Below are 13,496 nucleotides of genomic sequence, written 5' to 3'. Positions count from 1 at the left end.
GTGGTGAGAGAGGGCATCCCTGTCTTGTGCCAGTTTTCAAAGGGAATGCTTTCAGTTTTTGCCCATTCAGTATGATATTGGCTGTGGGTTTGTCATAAATAGCTCTTATTGTTTTGAGACACGTTCCATCAATACCTAGTTTATTGAGAGTTTTTAGCATGAAAGGCTGTTGAATTTTGTTAAAGGCCTTTTCTGCATCTATTGAAATAATCATGTGGTTTTTGTTTTTGGTTCTGTTTATGTGATGGATTACGTTTATTGATTTGCATGTGTTGAACCAGCCTTGTATCCCAGGGATGAGGCCAACTTGATCGTGGTGGATAAGCTTTTTGATGTGCTGCTGGATTCAGTTTGCCAGTATTTTATTGAGGATTTTGCACTGATATTCATCAGGGATATTGGTCTAAAATTCTCTTTTTGTGCTGTGTCTCTGCCAGACTTTGGTATCAGGATGATGCTGGCCTCATAAAATGAGTTAGGGAGGATTCCCTCTTCTTCTATTGATTGGAATAGTTTCAGAAGGAATGGTACCAGCTCCTTTTTGTACTTCTGGTAGAATTCGGCTGTGAATCCATCTGGTCCTGGACATTTTTTGGTTGGTAGACTATTAATTATTGCCTCAATTTCAGAGCCTGTTATTGGTATATTCAGAGATTCAACTTCTTCCTGGTATAGTCTTGGGAGGGTGTATGCATCCAGGAATTTATCCATTTCTTCTATATTTTCTAGTTTATTTGCATAGAGGTGTTCATAGTATTCTCTGATGGTACTATCGGTGGTGATATCTCCTTTATCATTTTTTATTGCATCTGTTTGATTCTTCTCCCTTTTCTTCTTTATTATTCTTGCTAGCAGTCTATTTTGTTGACCTTTTCAAAAAACCAGCTCCTGGATTCATTGATTTTTTGAAGGGTTTTTGTGTGTCTCTATCTCCTTCAGTTCTGCTCTGATCTTAGTTATTTCTTGCCTTCTGCTAGCTTTTGAATGTGTTTGCTCTTGCTTCTCTAGTTATTTTAATTGTGATGTTAGGGTGTCGATTTTAGATCTTTCCTGTTTTCTCTTGTGGGCATTTAGTGCTATAAATTTCCCTCTACACACTGCTTTAAATGTGTCCCAGAGATTCTGGTATGTTGTGTCTTTGTTCTCATTGGTTTCAAAGAACATCTTTATTTCTGCCTTCATTTTGCTATTTACCCAGTAGTCCTTCAGGAGCAGGTTGTTCGGTTTCCATGTAGTTGTGCGGTTTTGAGTGAGTTTCTTAATCCTGAGTTCTAATTTGATTGCAATGTGGTCTGAGAGACAGTTTGTTGTGATTTCTGTTCTTTTACATTTGCTGAAGAGTGTTTTACTTCCAACTCTGTGGTCAATTTTGGAATAAGTGCAGTGTGGTGCTGAGAAGAGTGTATATTCTGTTGATTTGTGGTGGAGAGTTCTGTAGATGTCTATTGAGATCCACTTGGTGCAGAGCTGAGCTCAAGTCTTGGATATTCTTGTTAACCTTCTGTCTCATTGATCTGTCTAATATTGACAGTGGGGTGTTAAAGTCTCCCATTATTATTGTGTGGGAGTCTAAGTCTCTTTGTAGGTCTCTAAGGACTTGCTTTATGAATCTGGGTGCTCCTGTATTGGGTGCATATATACTTAGGAAAGTTAGCTCTTCTTGTTGAATTGATCCCTTTACCATGATGTAATGGCCTTCTTTGTCTGTTTTGATCTTTGTTGGTTTAAAATCTGTTTTATCCGAGACTAGGATTGCAGCCCCTGCTTTTTTTTTGCTTTCCATTTGCTTGGTAGATCTTCCTCCATCCCTTTATTTTGAGCCTGTATGTGTCTCTGCACATGAGATGGGTCTCCTGAATACAGCACACTGATGGGTCTTGACTCTTTATCCAATTTGCCAGTCTGTGTCTTTTAATTGGGACATATAGTCCATTTACATTTAAGGTTAATATTGTTATGTGTGAATTTGATCTTGTCATTATGATGTTAGTTGGTTATTTTGCCCATTAGTTGATGCAGTTTTTTCCTAGCATCGATGGTCTTTACAATTTGGCATGTTTTTGCAGTGGTTGATACTGGTTTTTCCTTTCCATGTTTAGTGCTCCCTTCAGGAGCTCTTGTAAGGCAAGCCTGGTGGTGACAAAATCTCTCAGCATCTGCTTGTCTGTAAAGGATTTTATTTTTCCTTCACTTAGTTTGGCTGGATATGAAATTCTTGGTTGAAAATTCTTTTCTTTAAGAATGTTGAATATTGGCCCCCACTCTCTTCTGGCTTGTAGAGTTTCTGCTGAGAGATCTGCTGTTGGTCTGATGGGCTTCCCTTTGTGGGTAACCTGACCTTTCTCTGTGGCTGCCCTTAACATTTTTTCCTTCATTTCAACCTTGGTGAATCTGACAATTATATATCTTGGGGTTGCTCCTCTTGAGGAATATCTTTGTGGTGCTCTCTGTATTTCCTGAATTTGAATGTTGGCCTGCCTTGCTAGGTTGGGGAAGTTCTCCTGGATAATATCCTGAAGAGTGTTTTCCAACTTGATTCTATTCTCCCCGTCACTTTCAGGTACACCAATCAAATGTAGATTTGGTCTTTTCACATAGTCCCATATTTCTTGTAGGTTTTGTTCATTTCTTTTTACTCTTTTTTCTTTTAACTTCTCTTCTCACTTTATTTCATTAATTTGATCTCCAATTGCTGATAACCTTTCTTCCACCTCATCGAATTGGCTACTGAAGCTTGTGCATGCATCACGTAGTTCTCGTGCCATGGTTTTCAGCTCCATCAGGTCATTTAAGGTCCTCTGTACACTGTTTGTTCTAGTTTGCCATTTGTATAATCTTTTTTCAAGGTTTTTAGCTTCCTTATAATGGGTTCAAACATCCTCCTGTAGCTTGGAGAAGTTTGTTATTACCAACCTTCTGAAGCCTACTTCTGTCAGCTCGTCAAAGTCATTCTCCGTCCAGCTTTGTTCCATTGCTGGCGAGGAGCTGTGATCCTTTGGAGGAGAAGAGGCGCTCTGGTTTTTAGAATTTTCAGCTTTTCTGCTCTGGTTTCTCCCCATCTTTGTGATTTTATCTACCTTTGGTCTTTGATGTTGGTGACCTACAGCTGGGATTTTGGTGTGGATGTCCTTTTTGTTGATGTTGATGCTATTCTTTATTGTTTGTTAGTTTTCCTTCTAACAGTCAGGTCCCTTAGCTGCAGGTCTGTTGGAGTTTGCTGGAGGTCCACTCCAGACCCTGTTTGCCTGGGTATCACCAGCGGAGGCTGCAGAACAGCAAATATTGCAGAACAGCAAATATTGCTGCCTGATCCTTCCTCTGGAAGCTTCGTCCCAGAGGGGCACCCACCTGTATGAGGTATCAGTTGGCCCCTACTGGGAGGTGTCTCCCAGTTAGGCTACATGGGGGTCAGGGACCCACTGAAGGAGGCAGTCTGTCTGTTCTCAGAGCTCAAACACCATGCTGGGAGAACCACTGCTCTCTTCAGAGCTGTCAGACAGGGATATTTAAGTCTGCAGAAGTTTCTGCTGCCTTTTGTTCAGCTATGCCCTGCCCCCAGAAGTGGAGTCTACAGAGGCAGCTGGCTTTGCAGAGCTGTGGTGGGCTCTGCCCAGTTCAAGCTTCCCCACCCACTTTGTTTACCCACTCAAACCTCAGCAATGGTGGACGCCCTTCCCCGTGCCAGGCTGCTGCCTCGCAGGTTGATCTCAGACTGCTGTACTAGCAGTGAGCAAGGCTCCATGGGCATGGGCCCCACCAAGCCAGGCACAGGATATAATCTCCTGGTGTGCTGTTTGCTAAGACCACTGGAAAAGTGCAGTATTTGGGCGGGAGTGTCCCGTTTTTCCAGGTAAAGTCTGTCACAGCTTCCCTTGGCTAGGAAAGGGAAATCCCCCGACCCTTTGGGCTTCTCAGGTGAGGCAATGCCCTGCCCTGCTTCGGCTCACCCTCTGTGGGCTGCACCCACTGTCCAACCAGTCCCAATGAGATGAACGAGGTACCTCAGTTGGAAATGCAGAAATCACCCATCTTCTTCATCAATCACGCTGGGAGCTGCAGACCAGAGCTGTTCCTATTCAGCCATCTTGGAATGGAATCCAGGCATACATAATTTTTAAGGAAGTAAGCATGTTCTTGTAAATATTGTCTGAATAATTAAAATGACATAAAGTTATTGATAAGAACATTTTATCAAATATTAGTTATCAAATAAGAGTTTTTTGTTTGCTTTCTTCAGCTTTATTGAGGTATAATTAACAAATAAAAAATGTATATATTCAGCCAACCCTGGTAGCTCATGCCTGTAATCTCAGTGCTTTGGGAGACCAAGGTGGGAGGATTGATAGAACCCAGGAGCTCAAGGTTACAATGAGCTATGATTGCACTACTACACTCCAACCTGGGTGACAATCCTGTCTCTGAAAAAAAAAATACATATATATATATATATATATATATATATACACACACACACACACACATATATATATTTTCAAGGAGTACAATGTTTTAATATACACATTGTGAAATGATTACCACAATCAAGCTAATTAACAAATCCATCACCCTCACGTAGTTGCCTTTTGCGTATGTGCAGTGAGAACCCTTAAGATCTACCCTCTTAGTAGATTTCAAGTACACAATACATTATTAGTAATAACAGTCACCATGCTGTGCCTTAGGTCTCCAGAACTTGCTCATCTTATAACTGCAAGCTTGTACCCTTTGACCGACATTTCCCCATTTCCCCACCTCTCTGTCCCTGGTAACCACCCTTCTACTCTCTATTTCTGTAAGTTCAACTTTGTAGATTTCTCATATAAGTGAACATGCTGTATTCATTTTTCTTTACCTGGCTTATTTCACTTAGTGTAATGTCCTCCAGGCTCACCCATATTGTCACAAATGGCATGATTTTCTTCTTTTCTAAGGTGAAATAATATTTTATTTTGTGCATATATATGTCTACATACACACACATACTCATATATATACCACATTTCTTTATCCACTCATCCATTTATGGACACAGGTTAATTCCATATCTTGGCTATTCTGAATAGTGCTGCGGGCTGGGTGCGGTGGCTCACACCTGTAATCCCAGCACTTTGGGAGGCTGAGGTGGGCAGATCACCTGAGGTCAGGAGTTGGAGACCAGCCTGGCCAACATGGTGAAACCCTGTCTCTACTAAAAATATACAAAAATTAGCCGGGCATGGTGATGTGCACCTGTATTTCTAGCTACTTGGGAGGCTGAGGCAGGAGAATTGCTTGAACCCAGGAAGCGGAGGTTGCAGTGAGCCGAGATTGTGCCACTGCATTCCAGCCCAGGTGACGATACAACGAATCAATGTCTCGAAAAAAAAAAAAAAATAGTGCTGCAATGAACCTGAGAGTGCAGATCTAGCTTTGATACTGATTTTCTTTCCTTTGGATATATACCCTAAAGTAGGATAGCTGCATCATATGGTAGCTCTATTTTGAATTTTTTGAGAGACCTCCATATTGTTTTCCATAATGGCTGTTCCAAATTACATTCCCACTAGCAATGTACAAGGGTTCCCTTTTCTCTACATCATCACCAACACTTGTTATCTTTTGACTTTTTGATAATAGCCATTCTAACAAATGTGAAGTGATATCCTATTGTGGTTTGGATTTGAATATCCCTGATTATTAGTGATGTTTAGTATCTTTTCATATACCTCTTGGCCACTTGTGTGCTTTCTTTACAGAAATGTCTATTCTGGTCCTTTGCCTATTTTTAAATCAAGTTATTTGTTTTTTTGCTATTGAGTTGTATGAGTTTCTTATATATTTTGGATATTAACTTCTTATCAGGTATATGGTTTGTAAATAATCGCTCCCATTCCACAGGTTGCTTTTTTATTTTATTGATTGCTCCTTTGCAGTGCAGAAACTTTTTAGTTTGATGTAGTCCTACTTGTTTGTTTTTGTTTTTGTTAACTGTGCTTTTGGTGTCATATTCAAAAAATCATTGCCAAGACCAATGCCACAGAGCTTTCCCCCTGTTTTCTTCTAGTTTTACAGTTTCACATCTTACACTTTTAATTGTTATTATTAAATTAATAAATAATTAATAAAAATGAATAATTACTTATTTAATATATAATTCATTTTGAGCTGGTTTTGTGTATGATAAAGATCCAATTTTTTTGTTGTTAATATCCAGTTTTCCCAGCACCACTTACTAAAGAGACTATCCTTTCCCCATTGTGTATTCTTTGTGCCTTATGGAAGAATAGTTGACCATATATGCGTGGATTTATTTCTGGGCCCTCTATTCTGTCCCATTGGTCTATGTTCCATTGATCTATGTGTCTGTTTTTATGTCAGTACCATACTTTTTGGATTACTATAACTTTGTAAATATAATTTAAAATTAGGAAATGTGATGCCTTCAGTTTTGTTCCTGCTCAAAATTGCTTCAGTTATTTGGGGGCTTTTGCGGTTCCATATGCATTTTAGGATTTTTTTTTCTATTTTTGTGAAAAATGTCATTGGAATTTTGATAGGGACTACATTAAATCTGTAGATTGCTTTGGGTGTTATAGACATTTTGACAATGTTGATTCTTTCAACCCCCATCACTTTTTTGAGGGCATAACTATATAAAGTTCTAGAATGTTAGATCTAATAGAATTGTCTGCTTCAGTCATAATAATGAGGAAACTGAGACGGAGAGAGATGGAGTTATTTCCCTAGAATCACACGATCATAATGGCTTGTATAAGTGGGGTTCCAACTGTTTGCCAAGTACTGTTGTAAGTACTTAATGCATGTAAATGTATTACTGCATTTAATCCTCATAAAGCCTTATATTACCTTCATTTCCTCAACTTTTTATTTAGAAATTGTTTTAATTTATAGAAAAGTTGCAAGAAGAGTATAATGGCTCAACCAATTTTGCCACATTAGCATTGTCTCAGTACCTCTCACTCTCTCCCTCTTTCTACACACAAACAACCCGGAACCTCTTGACCTTTCACCCCTAAATTAATGTATGTGTCTCCTACTATCAATGATATACTCCTACATAACCATACCACATTTATTCTCTCAGGAAATTTAACATTAATGCCATAATATTTCCCCAATTTCCCAAAAATAAACTTTGTAGCTCTTTTTAAACATTTGGTTCAGGATGCAGTCAAGGTTCACACTTTTTTTTTTTTGAGATGGAGTCTCACTCTGTCACCAGGCTGGAGTACAGTGGTGCAATCTCGGCTCACTGCAACCTCAGCCTTCCAGGTTCAAGCAATTCTCCTGCCTCAGCCTCCGAAGTAGCTGGGACTACAGGTGCACACCACCATGCCAAGCTAATTTTTGTGTTTTTAGTAGAGATGGTGTTTCACCATGTTGGCCAGGATGGTCTTGATCTCTTGACCTCATGATCCACCTGCCTTAGCCTCCCAAAGTGCTGGGATTACAGGCGTGAGCCACTGAGCCCAGCCAAGGTTCACACTTTCCATTTCATTGTTACATTATCAAGCCTCTAAAGAGTTCCCAATGTGGTTTTTTTTTTTTCCTTTCATGACACTGACATATTTGAAGAGACCAGGGCAGTTTGTCTTCAGAATGATCCATGATTTGGATTTGACCATGACGTTATCCATGATAGAATCAGGTTAAATATCACTGGCAGGAACATATTGATATTTATCACATCTCAAGGCACAGGATTTCAATTTGTTTCATTTTGTGGATCTTAAGTGTGATTACTTTGAGAATGTGAATTTTCTGTACCCCAACAACATTTTACCCCCTATCATTTTAGCATTCACTGAGGTTTTTTGCCTGAATTACTTATTAGCATGTTGATTGTAAAATGGTATTACAGACATTTTATAAGTGAGGAATCTTAAGTTTCCAAGGGAAGGCGTTCTTATATGGTTCTTATACATTGTGGAGCTAGGATTTGAACCCAGGTGGTCTGACTCCAAGGCCCACAGTCTAATACACTAATTGTACTGGAAAAGGATTTTCACATGATTTTCCACTTGATTTCAGTGCCCTCAGTCAGAAACTGTGTCTTGTCCTCTTGGGATTTTTTTGTTTTTTGAAACCCAGGAAGTGCCACCATCAGAGATGAGATGAAATTGTAAAAAGGAAGGATAGGTTGAAATTCAGGCATGCCAAATCTTTATGCAATTATACACACACACACACGCACATGCACACACACACACACACACATCATTTTTTAAAGCAAACTTTCTGTTGAAACTGCATGCTTCTCAAGGACACCACTCCTGCCATATGGCTTAAGGTTTCCTACAACAATCGGCTTCGGGAACTTACCTTCTTGGCTCATTACTGCTGTGCCTTGCAATTGGCATGCGATTATCTGCATCCTAAAGCTTCTTGTTTCATCTTAAAGAGATTTCAGAGTTGGCAACACACTGGACGGGGAAAGATGAACCCCCTGTTCAGATGAATCAGCACTTACTATTCCTCTGCCTCTGGAGTGGTCTCATAGTTACAGTAACCGAGCACTCAGGAAAGAGCCGACCAGCATTGCCTGTGAGCTGTAAAGCTTCATCAACACACGGTGAAATCTGTTATCTGGAGCCCAATTCTCCTAACCTCTGGTGTAGCCGCAAGGGCCCTTTGAGAGCTCAGCACTTTGTGGTTAAGGGCTTTGAAGTCAGAGAGCTCTAATTTTTATTCCCAGCCCCATCATTTACAAGATTTATGATTTTGAGCAAGTTATTGAACCTCTCTGAGCCACAATGTCCTCATTTGAAAAATGGAGATAGTAATACATCCACTTGAAAGGTGTTAGAATTAAAGGAGATAAAGTACCTAAATAGCCTGGAGCTGCGTGCAAATTAAATTCACAATAAATGATAGCTATGATTATTATCTGACCCCTGCAAACTGCTCCCCATATTCACACAGCATTCTGGCCACAGCAAATTTATTTGTAAAGACTTTTGTTTGTAAGAAACTGAACCTCATTTCAAAACAATTTAAGGAAAAATTGTGAAGTTACTGGTTTTCATAACTAGGATGTCCAGGAAGTGGATGGCCTGAGGGACTTAGAGCTCGGCTTCCTTCTGGTCTTTGCCCCGTTCTCTCCTGTGATACCAGATGGCTACTTTCATGGAGTGGGAGGAGGGGCCACATGGCCAAAGATCATTCTAGGCTTCCATCATCCCCGAAAGTTAGATGCATGCATATCACCTAAAATCCTAAATGGATAAAAGGTACCTGAAACCCTATCTCAGAAAAATCCTAAGTAGTGTGCTGTTTTGACCCAATTCTTTTCCAGGTGCAAAAGGGGAAGAGGAGAAGGGTCATTGCCATGCACTCAGAGCTCTTGGGTGTTCAGTCTATAGCCCAGGAAAATAAAAGGAACATTGTAGCTGGTTGTTTACAGTGAATTAAAGACTTGAATCAAATCTCTGTTGAAGAGTTTTCCTAGATGACTGCCAGCAAATTCTCATAACACTTTGGTTCATGAAACTGTGGGGACCTATGATATCCTTCCTTTCTCAATTACCTCCTCGGGCTATCTCTGTCATGTTGTTAGTTTCTAAAGGTTATTATTCCTGGTTTGCAGTCTGCAGCCTCCCGTCAAATGTCAAGTTCAGAAGTTCCTTTGAAAGACCATAGTTAAGAAGGATCAACTTAATTTTAAAATAAACTTTGAGTTTTCAAGAGAAATTGTTTTTCATGGCAAATTAACTTTTTTTGTGTGAGATAGAGGAAGTCAGTTGCCAACTCCTGGGGTAATTGGCAAAATGTCACAAACAAGTGAATGAACATAAAAATGTGACAATATTTAACTTTAGATTTTACGGTAAAATGAATGTTGTCATCTAAAATCCTTATCTAATGGTTAAATTTTATTTTTTCATCAAACCTGTCCTATCCTATGCTTTGCTTAATGCCTACCACTTCTCCTAATGAATATCCAAGGTACTGTATTAAGCATATAGATAGATACATTGTAAATTGGGAAAACCGGGAAACAAAGTCTTAACAGGTATATTTCGAGAATAGAGGGAGGGTGTCTTAGCCTTCTTGATTTCAGAGCACAAATAAAATACTCCAGAATATAAAGCAAAGATCGAATTTGAATTTGGGGAAATGTTTGGTTGAAAGTTTTTCATAGTAGATCAACCCTTTTCTTGCCTGCTTGGTCCTGATAGTACTCTGAGAACATTATTGAATTTTTTTTTTTTTTGAGACAGAGTCTTGCTCTGTTGCCCAAGCTGGAGGGCAGTGGTGTGATCTCGGCTCACTGCAACCCCCTTCTCGCAGGTTCAAGTGATTCTTGTGCCTCAGCCTCCCGAGTAGCTGAGATTACAGGTGTGGCCCACCACGTCCAGCCAATTTTTGAATTTTTAGTAGAGATGGGGTTTCACCATATTGTCCAGGCTGGTCTCATATTCCTGGCCTCAAGTGATCCGCCAGCCTCAGCCTCCCAAAGTGCTGGAATTACAGGTGTGAGCCACCATACCTGGCCACATTATTGAATCTTTATTTGATGATGTAGCTCACTTTTTAGTTACTGATGACTAATCATATCTGTAATTCTTCCTGTAGAAAGTATAGGAGATAATAAAAAACCTGTGTGGATCACTTGCTCCCTTCTTTGGGACACATGTCATCCTCTAGGTTCAAACTCCTTGCCAGATTTGAAGTCCCCTTTGAATACCCTGAAATTGGAACAAAATATTAAAGAAAACAATCAGTTCCACAGAAGGAATAACAAATGGTCTCAACAAATGACTTTTTCAACAAATGGTCTTGGAACAACTGGATAACCATATGCTAAAAGATTAAGTTTAATCTACATTTCATGATATATACAAAAATTAACTCTAAATGTAAATATTAAGTCCAAAACTATAAAATTCTCCAAGAAAACATAGGAGAAAGTCATCATGACCTTAGGTTAGGCCAAAATTTATTAGATATGATACCAAAAGCATGATCTATAAAAGAAAAAAAGGCCAGGTGTGGTGGCTCATGCCTGTAATCCCAGCGCTTTGAGAAGTCGAGGCAGGCAGATCACTTGAGCTCAGGAGTTCAAGACCAGCCTGGGCAACATGGCAAAACCCCATCTCTACAAAAAATACAAAAATTAGCCAGGTGCAGTGGTGTGCACCTGTAGTCCCAGCTGCTTGGGAGGCTGAGGTAGGAGAATCGTTTGAGCCTGGGAGGTGGAGGTTGCAGTGGGCCAAGATTATACTACTGTACTTGAGCCTGGGTGATGGAGTAAAACCCTGTTTCAAAAAAAAGAAAAAAATAAAATGAATTTGACATCATCAAAATTAAATACTTTTGCTCTGCAAAATTTATTGTTAAGAGACTGAAAAGACAAGCCACATACCAGGGGAAAGTATTTGCAAATCGCGTAACACAGGGATTTTTTTTTTTTTTTTTTTTTTTTTTGACAAAGTCTCACTCTGTTGTCTAGGCTGGAGTGCAGTGGCACAATCTCGGCTCACTGCAACCTCCACCTCCCAGGTTCAGGCAATTCTCCTGCCTCAGCCTCCCGAGTAGCTGGGATTACAGACCTGCACCACCACGCCTGGTTAATTTTTGTATTTTAGTAGAGAAAGGGTTTCACCATGTTGGCCAGGCTGGTCTTAAACTCCTGATATCAAGTGATCTGCCAGCCTCAACCTCTCAAAGTGCTGGGATTACAGGCATGAGCCACAGCACTAAGGCCTGACACAGGACTTGTATGCGAAATATATAAACAACTCCCAAAACTCAAAAATAAGAAAATAATTCTATAAAAATGCACAAAAGATTTAAACAGACATTTCGTCATATGTGGATGGTAAATAAACACACAAAAAGATGCTCAACATGAGTAATCATTAGGGAAATGCAAATTAAAATCACAATGCAATTCACCCATTATAACAGCTAAAATAAAAAAAATACCGGCAATACCAAGTGCTGACAAGAACACAGAGCAACTGGAACTTTCTCACCATGCTAGTGGGAATGTAAAATGAAAATGTTTCCACTCAGGAAAAAAGATTGTCAGTTTCTTTCTTTTTCTTTTCCTTTTTTTTCAGACAAGGTCTCTCTCTGTCACCTGGGCTGGAGTGCAGTGGTGCGACCATGGCTCACTGCAGCCTCGACCTCCAGGCTCAAACAATCCTCCCACCTCAGCCTCCTGAATAGCTGGGACCACAGGTGCCCACCACCATGTCTGGCTAAATTTTTTTCTCTAACTCCCCCCATTTGGTTTTTGAGGGTTTTTTTGTTGGTTTTGTTTTGCTTTCATACAGACAGGGGTCTCACTATGTTGCCAGGGCTGGTCTCGAACTCCTGAGCTCAAGTGATCCTCACACCTTGGCTTCCCAAAGTGCAGGGATTATAGGCATGAGCCACGGCGGCCAGCCTAGATTGGCAATTTCTTATAGAGTTAAATATATATCTACCCAAAAGACCCAGCAATACCACTTCTAGGTAGTTACCCTCTATTCACACAAAACCTGTAAACAAGTGTTTACAGAAGTATTATTCATAATCACAAAACAATGGAAACAACCCAAATGTCCTTCAGTGGGTGAATGGATAAACTGTGGTATATCCATTCAATGGAATACTATTCAGCAATAAAAAGGTACAAACTATTGGTAAAGGCAATAGCAAGTATGAATCTCAAAAACATTATGCTAATTGAAAGAGGAAAGTCTCGCAAAATATTACATCCTGTAGGATTCCATTTATATGACATTCTGGAAAAGACAAAACTGTAGAGAGAGAGAACCTATCAGTGGTTGCCAAGGGCTGGGTGTTGGGCAGGGCCTGACTACAAAGTGGCGGTGCAAGGGAATTCTTTGAGTGTTGGCATTGTTCTCTACCCCATTTGTGGTGGTCGTTACAAGAATCTATGCATGTGTAAAAGTCCATAGAACTATAGAAAAAAAGGAAATTCTAATGTATGTAAATTTTTAAAAACTTAAAAATCAGCTTGTCAAATTTTGAAGCTGACATGGTAATATTCCTTTAGTAAATGTGTCATGGAAAAGAAGCCTATTTAAAATGAAAACAGACATACTGAATGTTTATTATACAGAACCATTTGTGTTTCCCTGGGTGAAGCGCTCTTTCTGATTCTTCAATGCAGTCTAAAGAATTCAGAAAATACTACCTAATAAAAAAGAAATAGTATGCATAGCAATTTTTTAAAATTTTATTTTATTTTAAGTTTTGGGATACATGTGCAGAATGTGCAGGTTTGTTACATAGTTAAGTGTGTGCCATGGTGGTTTGCTGCATCTATCAACCCATCACCTATGTATTAAGCCCCACGTGCATTAGCTATTTATCCTGATGCTCTCCCTCCCCCTGATGCATAGCAATTTTTAAGAACATCAAGAAAGAAACTCACAGTAGGAAATACGTGTAAATCCAGAAGACCGGAAAAAAATTTGCTTGTCAACATGTATCAAATACCTTGGCAGAAAAATAGTTCTCATGGGCCAATTCTTTATGCT

General features: G+C 39.6%; 1 protein-coding gene across 4 annotated transcripts in view; it reads left to right on the top strand.

Moving 5' to 3' along the window:
* Positions 1 to 13,496, top strand: part of GLT8D2 (glycosyltransferase 8 domain containing 2) — a 73,377-nt gene that overhangs the window by 26,194 nt on the left and 33,687 nt on the right. Inside the window, exon 1 of one of the 4 annotated variants that reach the window (XM_016924074.4) lies at positions 6,675 to 6,785. The exons of the other annotated variants lie outside the window; for them this stretch is intronic. The gene's annotated coding sequence lies outside the window, so the exon portion shown is untranslated. Of the gene's footprint in view, positions 1 to 6,674; positions 6,786 to 13,496 lie in introns of those variants that run through there. 4 annotated transcript variants of the gene reach the window in all.

The sequence above is a fragment of the Pan troglodytes genome, chromosome 10, assembly GCF_028858775.2.
Source record: "Pan troglodytes isolate AG18354 chromosome 10, NHGRI_mPanTro3-v2.0_pri, whole genome shotgun sequence".
In the NCBI taxonomy this organism is placed as follows: Eukaryota; Metazoa; Chordata; class Mammalia; order Primates; family Hominidae; genus Pan; species Pan troglodytes.
The sequence above is the reverse complement of the archived record's forward strand: the minus strand, read 5'-3'. Positions and strand labels throughout refer to the sequence as shown.